Source organism: Gorilla gorilla, chromosome 3 (assembly GCF_029281585.2).
Source record: "Gorilla gorilla gorilla isolate KB3781 chromosome 3, NHGRI_mGorGor1-v2.1_pri, whole genome shotgun sequence".
NCBI classification, from domain to species: Eukaryota; Metazoa; Chordata; class Mammalia; order Primates; family Hominidae; genus Gorilla; species Gorilla gorilla.
Window position 1 is genome coordinate 99,754,427 of NC_073227.2, and position 19,218 is coordinate 99,773,644.

General features: G+C 35.2%; 1 long non-coding RNA gene across 2 annotated transcripts in view; it reads left to right on the top strand.

Annotated features, from left to right (window-relative positions):
- The first annotated feature begins 2,184 nt into the window (after positions 1 to 2,184).
- Positions 2,185 to 19,218, top strand: part of LOC101130479 (uncharacterized) — a 93,052-nt gene continuing 76,018 nt past the window's right edge. Inside the window, exons 1-3 of one of the 2 annotated variants that reach the window (XR_008678924.2) lie at positions 2,185 to 2,279; positions 2,443 to 2,555; positions 2,933 to 3,381. This is a non-coding gene — a long non-coding RNA (uncharacterized lncRNA). Of the gene's footprint in view, positions 2,556 to 2,932; positions 3,382 to 19,218 lie in introns of both variants that reach the window. The other variant, XR_008678923.2, reaches the window with a different exon arrangement.

A 19,218-nucleotide genomic window follows, 5' to 3' on the forward strand; every position in this document is an offset into this window, starting at 1 on the left:
CAGACTTTTTGATGTAGGCATTTAATGCTATGAACCTTCCTTTTAACATCGCTTTTGCTGTATCACAGAAGTTTTCATAGGTTGTGTTATTGCTATCATTCAGTTCAAGTAATTTTGAAATTTCCATTATAATTTCATTGTTTACCAAAATATAATTCAGGAGCAGATTATTTTATTTCAATGTATTTGCATGGTTTGAGGATTCCTTTTGGAGTTGATTTTTAATTTTATTCCACTGTGGTCTGAGAGCATATTAATATAATTTTGATTTTCTTAAATTTATTGAGGCTTGTTTTGTGCCTATCATATGATCTATCTTGGAGAATGTTCCATGTGCTGATGAATAGAACATATATTCTGCAGTTGTTTGGTAGAATGTTCTGAATATATCTGCTAAGTCCATTTGTTCTAGGGCATAGTTTAAGTCCATTGTTTGACTTGTTTTTGATGACCTGTCTAGTGCTGTCAGTGGAGTATTGAAGTCACCCACTACTATTGTGTTGCCTCTTATCTCATTTCTTAATTCTAGGAGTAATTGTTTTATAAATTTAAAGCTCCAGTTTTAGGTGCATATGTATTTAGGATTGTAATATTTTCCTGTTGGACTAGTCCTTTTATTATTCTACAATGTCCCTCTTTGTCTTTTTAAATTGTTGTTGCTTTAAAGTTGGTTTTGTCCGATAAAAGAATAGCTACTTCTGCTTGTTTTTGGTGTCCTTTTGCATGGAATATCTTTTTCCATCCATTTACCTTACATTTATATGGGTCTGTATGTGTTAGGTGAGTCTCCTGAAGACAGCAGATACTTGATTGGTGAATTCTTATGCATTCTGTCATTTTGTATCTTTTAAGTGGAGCGTTTAGGCCTTTTACATTTGAAGTTATTATTGAGATGTGAGGTACTGTTCTATTCATCCTGCTAGTTGTTGCCTGACTACCTTGTTTTTTTTGTTTGTTTGTTTTTGTTTGTTTGTTTTTTATTGCTGGTGAGCTTGTGTGATCATTTGGGGTGTCAATGAATCTTGCTTTGTCATATCATCAGAATTGTTTTTCTGGTTCCTTCTCATTTGGGTAGACTATTTCAGAGGAAAGATCTGGGACTCAAGGGCTGCTAATCCGATTTTTTTTTCCTATGGGGTGATCCCTTGATGTGGTCTTCTTTTTCTTCCGCTAGAAATGGTGCTTCCTGAGAATAAAACTGCAGTGATTGTTATTGTTCTTCTGTGTCTAGTCCCCCAGTGGAGCTACTGGGCTCTGGGCTGGTACTGGGGAGTGTCTGCAAAGATTTCTGTGATGTGATCCTGTGAAGACCTGTCTTCAGGTCTCTCAGCTGTGGATGCCAGTACCTGCCCCAGTGGAGGTAGCAGGGAAGCAAAGTGGACTCTGTGAGAGTGCTGGTTGTAGTTTGTTTAGTGTGCAGGTTTTCTCGAATGCTGGTTTGCTAGCAGTGAAGCTGTCATGTGGACAGATTCAGGACCTCTGGTTAGCCAGGGTGTTACAGGTGGTGTTTTCTCCTTTCTTGGAGTAGGATTGTTCTAAGTTGCTGTAATGGCTTGAGTTGGTTGACTTCCAGCCAGGAGGTGGCACTTTTAAGAGAGTATCAGCTGCGGTAGTAGAAGGGGGATACAGGCTTGCCCTAAGTTGGCCGGGGTAAATATTCAGTCGTCTCAGGTAATAGGTGAGGCCATAGAGCTCCCACAAGTTTATGTATTTTGTCTCTGGTTACCAGGAAGGGTAGAGAAAACCATCAGGTGGGGGCAGGGTTAGGCAGGTCTCAGCCTAGACTCTCCTTGGGCTTGCAGTGGCCACTTTAAGGGATATGGGGTGTGTCTCAGGCCAATGCAGTTATGTTCCATGGGAGATTATGGCTGCCTCTGCTGCTTCCTACAGGTTGCCAGGGAAGTGGTGGAAAGCCATCAGTGACAGGCCTTACCCAGCTCCCATGAAACCAGCAAGGCCAGTCTCATTCCTGCCATACTCCCCCAGCAGCCAACAGTGCCCAGTTTATACCCAGGCCTCTGGTGCACAGGGCTGAGATCCTGCCCCAGGCTACAAGACTCCCTGCTGAGAGAGCAAGCAGGGCTTTCAGTCCTCACCCTTCCCTTCCTGTTGCAGCTTCTGTGCTCCTATCTGTACTTCCCGTTCCCCACACCCCAACCTCCTGGACTCTGCCCAGGAAAATTTGTCGTCTTTGGAAATTATTACAAAGTTCAGCTGGAAGTCTCCTTCTCCCTGTGGACCTTCCCCAATTCCACTGGCTGCCCTCCTCAAGGACCCCTGTGAGATAAATTCAGAAATGGCTATCCTTGGCTTCCCTGGGGACCAAGAATGCCTGCAGTTCTTTTCCCACTTCTTCTTTTACTTTTCTATTTCACTGGGCTCTCTAAATTCATTTCAGCTCTAGGTAAGGTTAAACTCTCCTCCCGTCTTCTGGATTTTCAGGTTCTCCAGGGCCGATGTATGTTTGGAGATGGATTTCCCCTTCTCACACTTCAGGCACTCAGTTTTTTGGCAGTCTCATGGAGTTTCCAGTGGCAAGCCGCTTATTTCAAATGGTCTGTGAATTCTTTTGGTTTTTCTGATATGTTCCTGTTGTGATTCTTCACCAATTTTATCTCGAATTATATTTTATTCTACATTATGATTGCTATTATTTCCTTATTTTTCTTTGTATTTATGATATATTTCTGCCATTTAAAAAATTTCTTACTACTTCTCTGACATTTGACTTTTGATCTTTTCCTATTAAGTAAAGATTTTAAAATAATGTTTTAATTTGAGAGACTTTAGTTTTTAATTGAACTACTAAACCGTTTTACACTAATTATATTATTCTTTTTGATCTTGTCAGAGATTCTCTATTTTGCTCACCTATTTCTTTTCTAGCTGTTGTTTATTATATTGACTATATTATTATTATTTTTTCTTTTAGGGATTTGGAAAGGATTCCGTGATGGTTAATATTGAGTGTCAACTTGATTGGATTGAAGGATGCAAAGTATTGTTCCTGGATGTGTCTGTGAGGGTGTCACCAAAGGAGATGAACATTTGAATCAGTGAGCTGGGAGACACAAACCCACCCTCAATCTGGGGGGACACCATCTAATCAGCTGCCAGTGCAACTAGGATAAAATCAGGCAGAGAAATTTGGAAAGACTAGACTGGCTGAGTCTTCTGGCCTGCATCTTTCTCTCATGCTAGATGCTTCCTGCCCTCGAATATCAGACTCCAAGTTCTTTAGCTTTTGGACTCTTGGACCTTTGGCCACAGACGGAAGGCTGCACTGCTGGCTTCCCTACTTTTGAAGTTTTGGGACTTGGACTGGCTTCCTTGCTCCTCAGCTTACAGATGGCCTATTGTGGGACTTCACCTTGTGATCGTGTAAGTCAATACTCCTTAATAAACTCTCCTTTATATATATATCTATCCTATTAGTCCTGTCCCTCTAGAGAACCCTGACTAATACAGATACACAGAAAGTTCAATTTTCTAAATTTTAAGCATTTTAAAACTTACTTGGGTCTATTTTTCTCTCATCATCTATGAACAGAGTAAAACAGTAACTATTATCATTCACATCCCTCCAGCTCAGATGCTACATTTGGCATAATTTTCACATTACTATTTTTCCTTCACACTGTTTTGCTGATATAATCTCAGATTTCAGATCCAGGTTATTATTAATTATTAGCTTAATATTTTGTATTTTTATCTTGTAAGTACTACATTTGAAATTTTAAAGCTAATCACTCTGTAGAGCTAAGAATTCTATTTGCTGAGTTATTTATATTTATTTCTTAGTTGACTTAAGTGACTAGTCAAATAGTTTTTTTCACAAAGAATTTTAGATGACATTGCCTCTCAGTCTAGTGTATCTAAAAACAACTTTCTGTCGCTCTAGCATATAAATATGAGCTTTTCTAACTAAAATGCCTTGGATCTCAATCTTTTCTGCCCAAAGCTATGTAAACCTTTGTTTTTCTTAGCATTTAATATTGCAAATAAAGTCTGATCTACAGATATTCTGTTTTTTTGTTCCTTTATGGTTCATGGGATTATTTCATACGACAGAAATGTATTCTGAGGGGTACTGGAATATATCACTTCAAAATATGCCTCTTTGGAATACATTTTTTTTATTTTTATTTTTTTTTGTTAAAGGCCACTGAGAAAACTTCTGCCTGTTTGTCTCTAATTAATCTGTCTTTGGCTAGTCTAATTCACAGGGCCTCTGCTGGAGAACCTAAGATGAGTAGAGGAAATAATTTGTTGTTTTCCTCTCCTGAAATACCTAACTGTGGGTGTTTATATTAGCAATGATTTTTATCTTCACATTTTTTTCCTGATCTTAGATTGTTTCTTCCGTAACATTACACTCCTCATATTAATCTTTTTCAAGGGAATGATAGAGAAATTTATCACAACAGCTCTTTATTTTATTCACTAGCTCAGGCAAAAAGAGCTCGTCCAGGCTCTCTGATTGTCTTGACCATCACCAGACAGATAAGGTGCCCTAAGTTTTGGAGTGGAAGGGTCACTGTAAGCTACCCACCTACTTTCCATAAATGCTGATCTTCCACAGGTAGGACAAAAGTGAGTTGGTCCTTTAGGCTTCCATCAAATCTTCGACATAGGCACAGATGCTCCTTGACTTACGATGGGGTAACATCTGGATGAATCCATCATAGATCAAAAGTATCATTAGTCTAAATGCATTTAATACCCCGATAAACCCATCTTAAGGTCAAAAAACCATAAGTCAAACCATCGTAAGTTGGGACCAGTCTATGTAGGATCTAGCAGATTATTTTAACTTTCTATATGTGGATGATATTCTTCACAGTTTCCAGAGCTGATGGAAACTTTCTGTTGTTTTGATATTTGGTCAGCCATTTCCAGCTACAAATATGGGAACTCTGGAGGATCTGTGCTCTAATCTTCAGTCTACCATACTCCCAGCACATTAGGGGTCTTAAGTCTGATAAAGTTTTGAAAAGGAAAGAGAAAAGCTGCATTCTGTGCTCCTGAGACAGGGAAGCCCAGCAGAAATAAAATATCCAGGATGTGGAGCAGGCGAGATTGTGCACCATTAGTATGTAAAGCCTTGATTCAGATGGATGGTTAGGAGTACAGTGCCAATGAGAGAGGGGGAGAGAGAGAGAGAGAGAGAGAGAGAGAGACCTCTGTTTGGACCGGGCATCTTTGCTGTTTGGAAGATACCTTTCATCCAGACAGTTTGAGTCTGATCTTACCTCATTCTACTGGTGAGCTGTACTATGTCTTGCACAGTGCTGCCTCCCTTTTTTTCTGTGGCTCTTTGACACCCCCACCTCCCTGCCAGCCTGGTGTGGCTGATCAAGCTGTTCAAACAACTGGAAGACATCAGAAGTTAAACACTCATTATTTTAATTTGATGCTAATCATGTGTTAATGAGACTAATCCTTGCAATGATTCAGGTAATTTGCTTAATGGCTGCCCAGAGTACAGATTATAGCAATCAGTCACGTCTGATAAGATGTCAGTTGTGGAGGAGGCTGTTAGGTGAATGAAGTGGGAAAAGGCTCAGGAGTAAGGGTCTGATGTCAGGCATGTTCTGTGTTGGAGGGTAGGAGTTAAGGGAAGGAGACAGCTCAGAAATCCAAATTTTCAATGAGAAATGAACATCCTAGTGTTCTTGTTTAGAAGGAAGAAGTTGGTGTTGACAGGCTTTCTCATCTTATAGTGACACATACACACTGAGATAAGCATGACAGTTTGAAGAGAATTGGATATACAATTCATTTTGTTCTGGAGAAGTCAGTACAATTATTAGTAGACATATTCCTACAACTATTAAATTGAGTTAAAAATCTTTTTTGCTATCAAAATGTCAAAGAAAAGATGAAACCACTCAGAGCAAAGGAAGATACATTTTTTTCTTCTCATCTTAGGAAATAGATGCTAAAATCAAAATTCTAAACTGAAGCATTATTATGTTTATAGTATACTCAAGCATTGTAAGTCTATAGTCAGTCCTTCATATCCATGGGTTTTGTATCCATGTTTTCCATCAATCATGCCTTTGAAAATGTCAGAAAAAAAAAGTACACCAGTAAAACTAACACAAAATAAAAGATGATACAGTATAACAACTATTCACATAGCATTTACATTGTATTACATTTTATGAATAACCTGGAGATAATTTAAATTATAGGGGACAATGTGAGTTGGTTATATGCAAATACAATGCCATTTTATATAAGGTACTTAAGCATCACTGGATTTTGGTAATCTGCAGGGGCAGCGCAGGGTAGGACAGACGTCCTGGGACAATCCCTCACAGATACTGAGGGACAACTGAAGATACAGTCTCTGATGTGCTTAAACTAATCAGTGAGTCCTATGTTGGAGGCATGCCACCCTCTACAGCTTTGCTGGATTGAATCATGATATATTTTTCAATAAAATATTGAAACTCAATAAATTATAAAATGTACAGATATAGAAATAACAAAACACTTCTAGAGTACATGTTCAAAAATTCTGCCGATTATTTGCTTTGCTTTAATTTATTTGTACTGATAGAAAATTTAAAATTTTATAGATTTATAAATCTAGATATCTGAATTGTTTCATTCCCATTCAGTATTTTGGTGAGGTGAGAAAAGTAAAAAAAAAGGAGATAGATTCAGGCATGAAAAAGATTTGTAGTTTATTTTATGTTTAACTTAGTTGTTTTGATACATTCATGATACCCTCTTCTATCTTCTGTGGAATGCGATTCAGTTCAATGTAACAACATTTCTCTAGTATATCTTATCTTCAAGGAGGTGTTATTTAGTTTCTTTTGTTTCTTTATTTGTTTTGTGTTTTACAAAACAAGGGACAAGCATCTTTCTTGGGAGCAAAGAATGTGCCCATCTTACGACAGTGAGGGTAGGAATGGACAGGGAAGGAAAAATTGGAGTCAGCTGTTTGGGGACTAGATGTTCAGCTGCTCTAACTCAGAATGTGAATTTACAATAAGGATGTAGAGGAGATACCGTAACATGAGCATAGTGTTTTGGATTGACATCAACAGGAGGATTACACATATGGGAGGGATCATAGCATCTAGGACATTTATAGATACAATTATATGTGAGCATTAGTCTTGTGAACCCAAGTTAACAGTTTTCCTTTTTCACCCTAGTTAAGAAGTTATTTTATCACCATAAAAGGCTTTCATGCACTATTTCATGCTACATAAGTGCAAATAAAATGCACTTGTATCAGTGACAATGCTATGGATGAGACTGGTTTCATTTTTAAGAATCAAGATGATTGTTTTATAAGCATGTACCATAAAAAGAACAACCTGTGGTATGCTCTAGAATTTGAGAAGCTAATGCTTTTAAGGCAGGCAGACCATTGTTTTGGTAGTAGTTGTTTTTGTTATTATTTTTATCATTAATTATTATTATCAATCCCATTTTATCTAACAAAGGAGAATGGCTTATTTGGCTTGCTAATGATAAAATAATCTGCACAGAAGCAGGAGGTAAACCTCTCGAAACACTGAACTTTTACTGCATGGCTTCCTTATAGCACATTGCCTCTTCCATTAAGCTGAGGCAAGAAATATATAGAGGAAATGAAGTGAAAAATGCCAAACATCTGTATTTATGTAAGACAATAGAGTTTGAAGAGGATAAGGTGATGCTTACATTGCTTCATGTATTGGAAAACTACTTATATAGTCATGATATAAGTGTTTTAGTACATTCAGGCTGCTATACAAAATATCATAAACTATATGGCTTATAAACAACAGAAATTTATTTCTTACACTTCTGGAGGGTAGGAAGTGCAATATGAGGGTGCCAACATGGTCAAGTTCTGGTGAGAGCCCTCTTCCAGGTTGCAGACTACCAACTTCTCACTGTGTCCTCACAGGATGAAAGGAGCAAAGTAGCTTACACTAATCCCATTCACAAGAGTTCTGCTTTCATGCCCCAGTCACCTCTAGAAGGCTCTAACTTCTTAAAGTTAGCACATTGGGGATTAGGTTTCAGCATATGAATTTTGGGATGGAAAGGGCACAAAGGTTCAGGCTATAGCAGTAAGTTAGTGTTATTTACACAAACTATATTAAATACAGGTACCTCTTTAAACTGATCCTGGCTCTCTTTTCTCTGTAGTAACATAGTGTATCTTGGCATAATTGTTTTCATTCTTCCCTTTTATTTGAACTTTCGTGTCCTTCAGAAGTTAAGCTAAATGGAAAAATCCTTGAGGAGATACTTAAACTAGCCTACCAATTGTAGGGTATTTGGCCTGTGCTGTTGAAATCACTTTAGACATCTGTGTTTGTTTTTAGGAGGACTTTGAAATAATACTTGTTAAGATATTGTGAAATTATACATTCTTTTTAGAAGTTATGCAGTTTGTAGAAGCATACTTTACAAGACTGTAAAATCTCATAATTATTTTATATCTGTGACAAATAATACAAATTATTGTTTTTTTCTTCATATTATCTTCCATGAAATTTAATGGACAGTGCAGTTTCACTTTAACACTAGGTTTTCAGAGTATTAGGATTTATCCAAACACTAAGTTGATTGAGAAAATGTCTCTTTGCCTCATCTACATTGCTAGGCTCTTGAAATTCTAAAGTGTGTTATTTTGCTTAAGTTATGAATATATTACAAATGATATAAGAAATTTAGAAAATATTAGGAGAAAGAAAAGTTTTAGCCCCAGGTAAAGGGATAATTTTCTGTTTTGCTTTATTTGTGGCAACTTGGTCTGTCTTATTTTTATTTCTAATTTTCAGCTTAAATATCAAGTATTAAAATATTACTAAAATTATCTCCATTTCAAGACAAAATAATATGAATACATTATTGATATAAATAAATTAATGTGAATTTCTCACTTGCAATTATTGCATTTGCATCTATTTTGATTAATGTATTATGACCAAAATGATTTTTAGATTTTACCATCAAAACAATTTGGTAAAGGGATTCATACTCCTTTAGTAACTTAAAACCGACAAGAAAAAATGGTGTTCAGTACTTGCTTTTTAAAAATAGCTTCCAATATAATAGATTTAATTTTTCCTATTCCTCTCACTAAATAAACAAAAACTCTGGAAATTATTTGCAAAACAAATAGAAGACTTTGAAATGTGGAGAAAGGAAGGCAGACCAGTTAGGGAGTTTGAGTCCCAAGGAAGTACATGGTGGTGAGTTTCATGTGAATGTATGTATGTAGGTAGGTATTTATTGCCTCGTATATCCTAGACTTGGACTTGAAGTAAACAGCAATCAAGAAACACAAATGGTACAAGACAAACAACAACAACAACAAAAACAACAAAGAAAAAACACCCAGCTCCAACGAAAGCCTTCTCTCTTTAGTTAATCCTGAAAAGGTGCTTAGCAGGATAACAAAAATGTTTTAGAGAAAAGCTACTGTACTTCAGCTAAACACCATAGAAAAATCTGTGGCCCCACTCCACCCATACTAGCAAAGATCACATGGGGACCCTACACGGTCATTTTTGCCAAGATAAAACAAGTTACCCCAATTTTCTTACTGGGGTGGTATAAGAGAAGGCTGAGTAGGAAGCCTATAATTTTGCTCTAATTTAACAGTAATGAGATGCTCATTCCCCCACTGACTTTCTCTACTGCCCAGCAGTAAGAAGGCAATCTCACTATCACTCCCATGTCTGGCCATCTGGGGAACAGTAGTGAGGCACTCCTACCTCTCCCAGCCAGAGAAGTAACAGTGAAGGCTTAGTAGGATGTCAAACTCCCACCACCACCCAACGGCAAAAAGGGCTCCACCATTCCTTGTGTGCCAGTGAAGGCTGAGTGAGGAACCTGGACTTCTAACCCCATCTGGAAGTAATGAGGCAATCCCCTTCACCTCTTCTCTTGCTGGAGTGGCATCAGAGAAAGCCAGCTAAAACAGAAAGTCTAAATAAAATATACAGTCTGATAACATATATCTAAAATGTCCAAGTTTCATTACAAAATTGTGAATCATACCAAGAACCAGAAAAATCTCAACTTAAATGTAATAAAAAATTAATAGACTCCAAAACCAAAATGCTAGAGATCTCACAATTATCTAGCAAAAATTTTGAAGCAGTCACAATAAAAAAAAATCTTTAACAAGGAATTATGAACACACTTGAAGCAAATAAAATAAATGGAAATTCTCAATAAGGAAATAGAAGATATAAAGAAGAACTAGGTAAAAAATTTAGTGTTGAAAAATACAATAACCAAAATGAAAACATGAGTGGACTCAATTACAGAATAAAAGGATCAGAGGAAAGACTCATTGTACTTGAGGAAAGAACATTAGAACAACAGAAATGACCTGATGTGAATCACAGAGAAAAGAAGATGAACAAAATAAAAAGAACCTCAGAGATCTGTGGAATTATAACAAGACATCTAAAATTTACGTAATCAGAGTCCTAGAAGGGGAGGAAAAAGTGGGTGGAATGGAACAAGTATTCAAAAATAACAGCTGAAAATTTTCCATATTTTGGGTAAAGATATGTACTTAAAGATTAAGAGGCTGAGTGTAACTTAAACAGGATAAATCTCTGAATAACTCCTATCAAGGCATATCATAAACAAATAATTAAAAACTTAAGACAAGAACTAAAAATCTTGAAAGCATCAAGATCAAAATGTCACCTTATAGGGGAAAAAAACTAAAAAACTGACATTACAATGGTGTTCGCTTCAGAGCCTGTGACAAAGGAAGTGGCACAACATTTCCATGTTTGTGTGCTGAAAGAAAAGAAAAGAAAATTCTATATTCTGTGAAAATATCTGCCAGAAACTGAAGAGAAATGAAAACATATTCAGGTAAAGGAAAACTACGAGTGTGTGACCACTAGGCTTATGGTAAAAGTATGACTAGAGAAATCAATCAATTGATCAATTGATCAATCAATCATCTATCTATAGAATATTTATACAATATATACATATTATATATATATAGCATATATATACTACCTGGAGAAAACAGTAAAAAAGCTATACAAAGAGATTCATTCAAATGGCATATAGATAAAATAAAAATAGAGTTTTAACAAACTTCCAGTTTACCCTCAAAAAGGCAAGAAAAAGAAGAGAGTAACATTTTAAAAGAAAACAGAAAGAACAACAGAATGAAAAATAAGATGCCAGACTTAAGCCTTAACATATAAATAATTACTTTAAATAGAAATAGTCTCAATATAACAATTAAAAGGTAGAGATTGGCAGAGTGAATTAAAAATATGAATCAACAATATGCTGCCTACATGAAACTCACTGCAAACATAACAGGATAGATAAGTTGAAAGTGAAGTAATGGAAAAAATCTGTATCATGTAATATGGTTTGGCTCTGTATCCCCACTCAAATTTCATGTTCAACTGTAATCCACAATTTTGGAGGTGGGGCCTGGTGGGTGGTGATTGGATCATGGGGGTACCTTCTGATGGTTTAGCATCATCCCCCTTGGTGTTGATGTGGCAAGAGGGAGTTACCAAGAGATCTGGTGATCTAAAAGTATGTAGCCTCCCCTTCTCTCTCTTCTCCCTGTCCTGGCCCCCTGTAAAGATGCCTGCTCCCGCTTTGCCTTCTGCCATGAGTAAAGGTTTCCTGAGGCTTCCCCAGAAACCACTATGCCTCCTGCAGAGCCTGCAGAACTGTGAGGCAATTAAACCTCTTTTTAAAATAAATTACCCAGTTTCAGGTATTTATAGCAATGAGAGAACAGACTAATACATCATGCAAACCTTAATCAAAATAAGGCAGGAATATTTCTATTTATTATAAGATAAAATAGACATCGCTGCAAAGAAAATTACCAGACACAGAAAGGGAGATTGCATAATGATAAAGAGGATCAACTTATCAAGAAGGTGTAGCAATTTTAAATGTATATAAACCAAACAATGGAGCTGCAAAATATGTGAAGCAAAAAAATCTGCAGCTAAAATTACACTTTATAGTAAAAGAGTGAATGCTTTCCCCAAGTCTATTAATAAGTGGGACTTATCTGCTGCCACCACTCTTATTCAGCATAGTATGGAAAGTTTTAACCACTGCAGGAAGGAAACAAAAGGAGAAGAAGGAGTCATACAGATTAGAAAGAAAGAAAGAAAACTGTACTTATTTGCAGATAGCATGGTCTATGTAGAAAATACAAAGTAATGTACAAAAAATTTCTAGAATTAATAAATGAGTTAAGCAAGATTGTAGAATACTAAGTTAACTTACAAAAATCAAATTTCTGTTTGCAATAGACATAAGTACAGTAAAATTAAAAATACAGTTTTCTTTACAATTGCTCAAAAAATGAAATATTTTGGTGTAACTCTAATCAAAGATATGAAAGACTTATATGCTAAAAATTTCATATCTCCTCAAATTGATATACAGATTTAATGCCATTTCTATCAAAACATAACAATACTTTTATAGATATAGGTAAGATTATTTCAAATTTTATATGAAAAATAAAGAAACTAGAGTAGCCATAACAATTTAGAAAAAGTAGAATAAAATGGGAGAAATCAGTCTACTTGATTTCAGGACTTATATGGCTACAGTAATCAAGACTGTGTGGTATTAGCAGAGGGATAGACACATAGAACAGTGGGACAGAATACAGAACCCAAAATATAGATCTATATAAATAAATGCAACTGATTTTTAACAAAATTGTAAAAGAAATACAATAGAAGAAAGATAGAGTCTCAACAAATCTATCAACAAAGATAGAGTCTCAACAAATAGTACTGGAGCTATTTAAAATCTCCAGCAAAAAAGAAAAAAAAACTTCAATTTAAACCTCATCTCTAAACTGAAATAACTCAAAATAGATTATGGATTTAAATATAAAATGTAAAACTATAAAACTTAAAACAAAGTCTTTGGGATCTGGGGCTATGCAAAGAGTTACAATCTGCAAACTAAGAGAAAGATTTGCCAATCACAAATCTCCCAAGAATCTAGTATCTATCCTATGTCTAGAACATATAAAGAAATCTCAAAACTCAAAATTAAGAAAATAAACAATCCATTTAGAAAGGGGGCAAAAGACATGAACAGGCATTTTTCCAAATACTATAAAGTTGAAAAATAATTACTTGAAAATATATTTAGCACCATTAGCTGTTAGGGAAATGCAAATTAAAACCACAAGAAGATATCCCTACACACCTATTAAAACGTCTAAAACAAAAAATTGTAACAACACCAGATGCTGGTGAGAATGCAGAGAAACTAGGATCATTCATATTTACTTGCATAAATGTAAAGTGGACAACCACTCTGGAAAATGGTATGGCAGTTTCTTTAAAAACTAAACGTGCAATTATCATAAAACCCAGCAATTGTACTCCTAGACATTTATTCCAGAAAAATGTAAACTTAGATTCACATGAAAATCTGTACATTAGTAGTGTTCATAGCAACATTACTTATAATAGGAAAACATTTGGAACCACCTAGATGTCCTTCAATGGAAGAATGACTAAACTATGGTACATCCATGCCGTAGTGGTCTACTCAACAATGAACAGGAAAATGCTCCGGATACATGCCACAACCTGGTAAATCTCTAGAGAATTATGCTGAGTGAAAATAAGTTGATTCCAGTTACATACTTTATGATTTCATTTATATAATATTCTTGAAATGATCAAGTTATAGAAATTGAGAAGATTATTAGTGGTAACTAGGGATTAAAGAGGGGGTGGAGTGAGTGGAAGAAAAGTGGGTATGAATATAAAAGTGCAACATGAAGAATCCTTGTGGCGACGGAAGTTTCTGTATTTCTACCACATCAATGTCAGTATCCCAGTTGTGATATTGTATTATAATTTTGCAAGATATTGCCTTTGGGAAAACCTGGAGAAATATGGATGAGAGTCCTCGAAATTATTTCTTACAACTCTGTGTGAATCTACAATCGTCATAAAACAAGTAGGTGTGGAAAAAAGCCATCCCCCAAAAGATCTCAAATTCACTCCCAACTCCCCAAGCACAAGTACTTTTTATTTGGAATGTTTGAATTCGGTAAATTGAAGGGTTAAATATCCAACACATACTTCCAGGAGAACATGTGTGCTCTAGACTGATAATTAACCATTTAATTGCTCTTCTCTCCTATCTACATTGTCCAATACTTCTAAATAGTAATTGAAATATAGAAAGTTTTCCCCACTTGGAACAGGCGATACATTCAGACATCATTCTCTTTTTATAATTTATGCACATTTTACATATTGCAAATGGAAAGAAACTCTGTCTTTCATGAATGTGTTATTGACATTAAATGTAAAAAAAAAAAAAAAAAAACCTCTAATTCAATTTGCCCACCAGTTGTAAGACATTGGGTACTCTATGTTCTTGCAAAAATAGAGCAGAAATCAAACTTTTTTATAGTTTGGCAATTTGGTGTCATTAGGGAATTATTAAATGATTTGGAGAGGTTCCCTCACATGTTTTACAAGTCATGGAGAGCTTTACCCTCCAATTTTATTTCTAATTTCTATTCCTGAGTGTCCCTTATTTCTCCCTTCTCCATCAGCTATGATCTCCTTCTCATGCTTTTACACATCTTACTTTCTGGTTACCTTCTTCATTGCTACACTCATTCTCAAAAAAATGTATGAGGAAAAACTTGATGCATCCCACAGAACTAACTAAAAATGTTACTGAGGGTATTAAAGGCTACAGACCTAAGTCAAAAGTGTTAGTGTTTCCCAAGCAACTGTAACAGAATTTTTGCAGTGTCTGGGAACCAGAGATTTGCTTTCACCTTACAGTTTTTGTCAGTAGGCTAAAGATGCAGAATGAATTCAAAAGACACTTGAGAACAAATACTCTTATATAACCCCAAGACACATTTTAGTCTTTATTTTCAGACTGATGCCTTGACAAATATCACTTCTGTTTTGAGTATATTTCTTAGGGCCAATTTTGCTAATTCATGTGTATTTATATTTGGGGGGTTATGGAGTGTGCATTTGAAACTCAAAATAGCATATCTCCTGGAAAAGAAGTGATGACTTCTTTCCAAAGAAAAGAAAATGGAGCCTGGCATTTTTTGCTTAAGTTCTATGACCCTAGACAGAAATTTATATCAGTATCAAATGGCTGTAGTTCTCAAAGGCTTCCAAACTCCACCTTCCTTTTAGGAGAGACATTTTCAGTCTAAAATTAATTACTAAAATGTGAAACAAATCAAAAGATAAAACAAATCTGGCTGTTAAGACAAACATTAAAAATCAAATTATGCTCTCAATATAGGCAATTTACAGCTTGGAAGGGTAATTGGCAAACCTGAAATGCATACAAACAGTTGAAATTACTGACTCAAGCTGTATATTACCTATTGGAGGGCATAATTTGACAATGACTCTTGCAAAAGGGTAGAGATTCTATCATTTTTCATGATTTAACAGCAAAATATGGTATAGCACTCTGTCTAAAAGAGTCTGAAGGCGAATTAAATTGAAGAAAGAGCTTTAGCTGTAAGAGAAACGGGTGTTGAAGCTATATGTCAGGAAGAAGCATGGATTGGTTTTAAAGTTTTACAGTCCTGTGTTAAATGAACACTCTGCAGAGGCAACTACTGACCACAGAGTTTCAGGAAATCATTTAAATAGTTTTAACTTGCTGGCTTTGGAAAGGAGGACAGGAAGTATTCAACTTGACAGTTGAGTGATCAAACGTGGTTTTTGTTGTTGTTGTTTTCTATTATTATACTTTAAGTTCTAGGGTACATGTGCGCAACCTGCAGGTTTGTTGCATATGTATACATGTGCCATGTTGGTTTCCTGCACCCGTTAACTCATCATTTACATTAGGTATTTCTCCTAATGCTATCCCTCCCCCGCCCCCAACCCCCCGACTGGCCCCAGTGTGTGATGTTCTCCGCCCTGTGTTCAAGTGTTCTCATTGTTCAATTCCCACCTATGAGTGACAACATGAGGTGTTTGGTGTTCTCTCTTTGTGATAATTTGCTCAGAATGATGGTTTCCACCTTCATCCATGTCCCTGCAAAGGACATGAACTCATCGTTTTTTATGGCTGCATAGGATTGTGAATAGTGCCGCAATAAACATACAGGTGCATGTGTCTTTATAGTAGCATGATCATCTCAGACATTAAGTTCCCTGAACACTAACACATTTACTTACCAAATTTGATTTCAAATTCTAAAACAAAGAACTCATTATTTGCACTTGTGGAAATGATCATATTGCCAGCATATTCTTTTGCACATTGGAAGAAAACAATCATTCACTTGAAATGGCAATATTTAGAATTTTGGTAGCAGTAATGTAGGGCAGGTGACAGTAGCCAAAGATGACACAGAGGAAAATATTAAATGTCAGGAGAGGGACGAATCCCATGTGTCCCAGCTAGATTGTATTTTTTCCTGGGGCCATTCATCTATCCCCTCAATCCTAGTTTACCACTATCTTCTAACTGTGATGTTTCTTTCAACTGCATCATTTGGTACTCCCTTCTCAGGACAACCTCTCTGCCCTGCACTCAGATTTAGTCACATCTAGATTTTTTCAGTTTGGGCAATTAATATGCTTATGACCAATAAGGCTACAATTTCCATATATGATTGACACAACCTATACCAGAACAGGGTTCTTTTTTTTAACAGCTTTATTGAAGTATGGTTAATGTATAATAAATTATAATGTACAATTTGATAAGTCTTGACTAACGTTTTCACCTGTGAAACAATCACTACAATCAAGATAAGAAACATATCCATTACCTTCAGACATTCCCTAGTGTTCCTTTTAATTCTTTCCTTTCCACCCACCCCCATTCTTTTTCCCTCTCCCCAGGAATCCACTGATATAACTTATGTTACTATAGATTATTTGCCTTTTCTATAGTTTTATGTAAATAGAACTATATAGTAGATGCTAAATGGAATCATATAGTAGATACTGAAGTTTCTCAGTTAGCATAATAATTTTAAGATTTATACATGTTGTGTGGATTAATTGTTCATTCCTTTTTATTATTATTAATAACATTTCATTGTATGAAAATACCAAAGTTTGTTCACCTGTTCACTTGTCAATAGATATTTGAATGGTTTCCAGTTTTTGGCTCTTACAAATAAAACTCTTAATACTATGAACATTCACGTACTAGTCTTTCCATAAGTGTATGCTTTGTGTTGAGTTGGGAAAATGTCTAGACTTGGATTGTTTGGATAATATGGGGGTTATATTTTTCATTTTTTAAGAAACTGACAAACTGTTTTCAAAAGTAGTTTTACCATTTTACTTTCCTAGTAACAATGTACGAAAGTTTTAGTTCTTCTGCACCTTCCCCAAGACATAATATGATCAGTCTTTATTTTAGCCACCCTCATTGGTGTGTAGCCGTATCTCATTATTGTTTTAATTTGCATTTTTCTGTTGATTAATCATGTGAACCTCTTTTTGTGTTCTTATTTGCCATTATTATGTCTTTTTTAGTAAAGTGTCCATTTAAATCTTTTGCTTATTTTAATTGGGTTGTTTGCTTTTTATTGTTGTGTTTAAGGGTTCTTTATGTACTTTGTATATATGTCCTTTATCAGATATATGCTTTGCAAATATCTTCTTTCAGTCTATGGCTTTTCATTTTCTTGAAGTTGCTTTGACAAGCAGAAGCTTTTAATTGCAATAAGATACAATATATCACTTTTAATTTTTAGAGGTCATTATTTCTGCATCATATTGAAAAAACTTTGCCTAATTCAGAGTCACAAAGATTTTTTGTCCAAGTTTTCTTCTCAAACTTTTATCATTTGCAGTTTTACATTTAGATCTATAATCCATTTTAGTTAATTTTTGTGTATGGTATGAGGCACAGTTTGAGGGCTTTTTATTTTTGCATATGGATGGCCAATTTTATCAACATTACTTCTGGAAAACACTATCCTTTCTCTCCTGAATTACCTTCATAACACTTCTTAACAACAACCCACAACCATAAAGCTATTCACTAAACAATGTTTGAATGATAGCATGAATAAATTCAGGAATCACATTACTCTACATATTTTGGTAAAGTGCAAAATACGTGTTTACGGGTCTCCTATGCAAGAATAAGATTAAGTTAATCACCAAAGACTTTGATAAGTGTCCTTATAATCGGTACTTAGAAAATAGGATTTGTGAATAAGTAAATGAATAAATGAACAAATAAGTAGTTTACTAGAATGTGTAGATCACGTTTTTAGTTCTATTGTTTAGGTCATTCATTCTTTTCTTTTATCTTCTTATAACTCTTGACTTCAAATAACACTTAGAGTTTATCAAGTTTTTCCACAGGGACTGAGAATCCAGCTAGTTCACAGGATTTTACTGCTCTCCGCGTAATTCAATTCCAGAAAGTTTAAGTCCCAGTTGCTAACAATGGCAAAATGTAAATCCGTGTCTATTTATTGATTTTTGTTTACCCTTCGTTGCTCACTTTCCCCATTCACTCACTTTTCCTGCCTGAATCAATCCCAAATAAAGTACCTGAATATAAGATCTGGTTTCCAAGTGCTATGGGGCAAATCCAAACGAAGGCATGGGTGAATTAGTGATATAATTCCTCTGAAAAGCTGCCAAACTCTGACCAAAGGGGATCCAAATATGGAGTTTTAATTTTTTGGTAAAAAGTTGAGCCCATAGAAACTTTAATGGATAAACTGAATAACCTAGTCTACTTCAATTTTTCAATATTAAATATAAGCAGAATTGAAGGTTGTTATGAAAAAATGATGATTAAATGTTTTATTTGTGTTGAACTTCTCTGTGAAGTTGTTCATAACACATTTTATACACCATAAAATGGAAATTTGACTACCTAAAAACTTTAACATGTAGACAATAGCTTGAGACATACTCTTTGACCATCACATATGTTTAAATGCCTATAATATTAGTTCTAAATATTAAAATTCAAATCTTCATCATTCTTAAAATGGGTATTAAATAATCTAAACAGCTTAGAACAAAATATTATTTGGTATAAAAAATGCTGTGTTATTTGCTTTATTTTCTTATCATTTCTGATTTATAGATAATATCTTGACTACATTTTATATGTATATATTTCACAAAAGCCAGGTCAAAAGAACATGAAAAGAATAGAATAAATGGTAATAGATAACTGATAGAGCACATTTAAATTACTTACGTG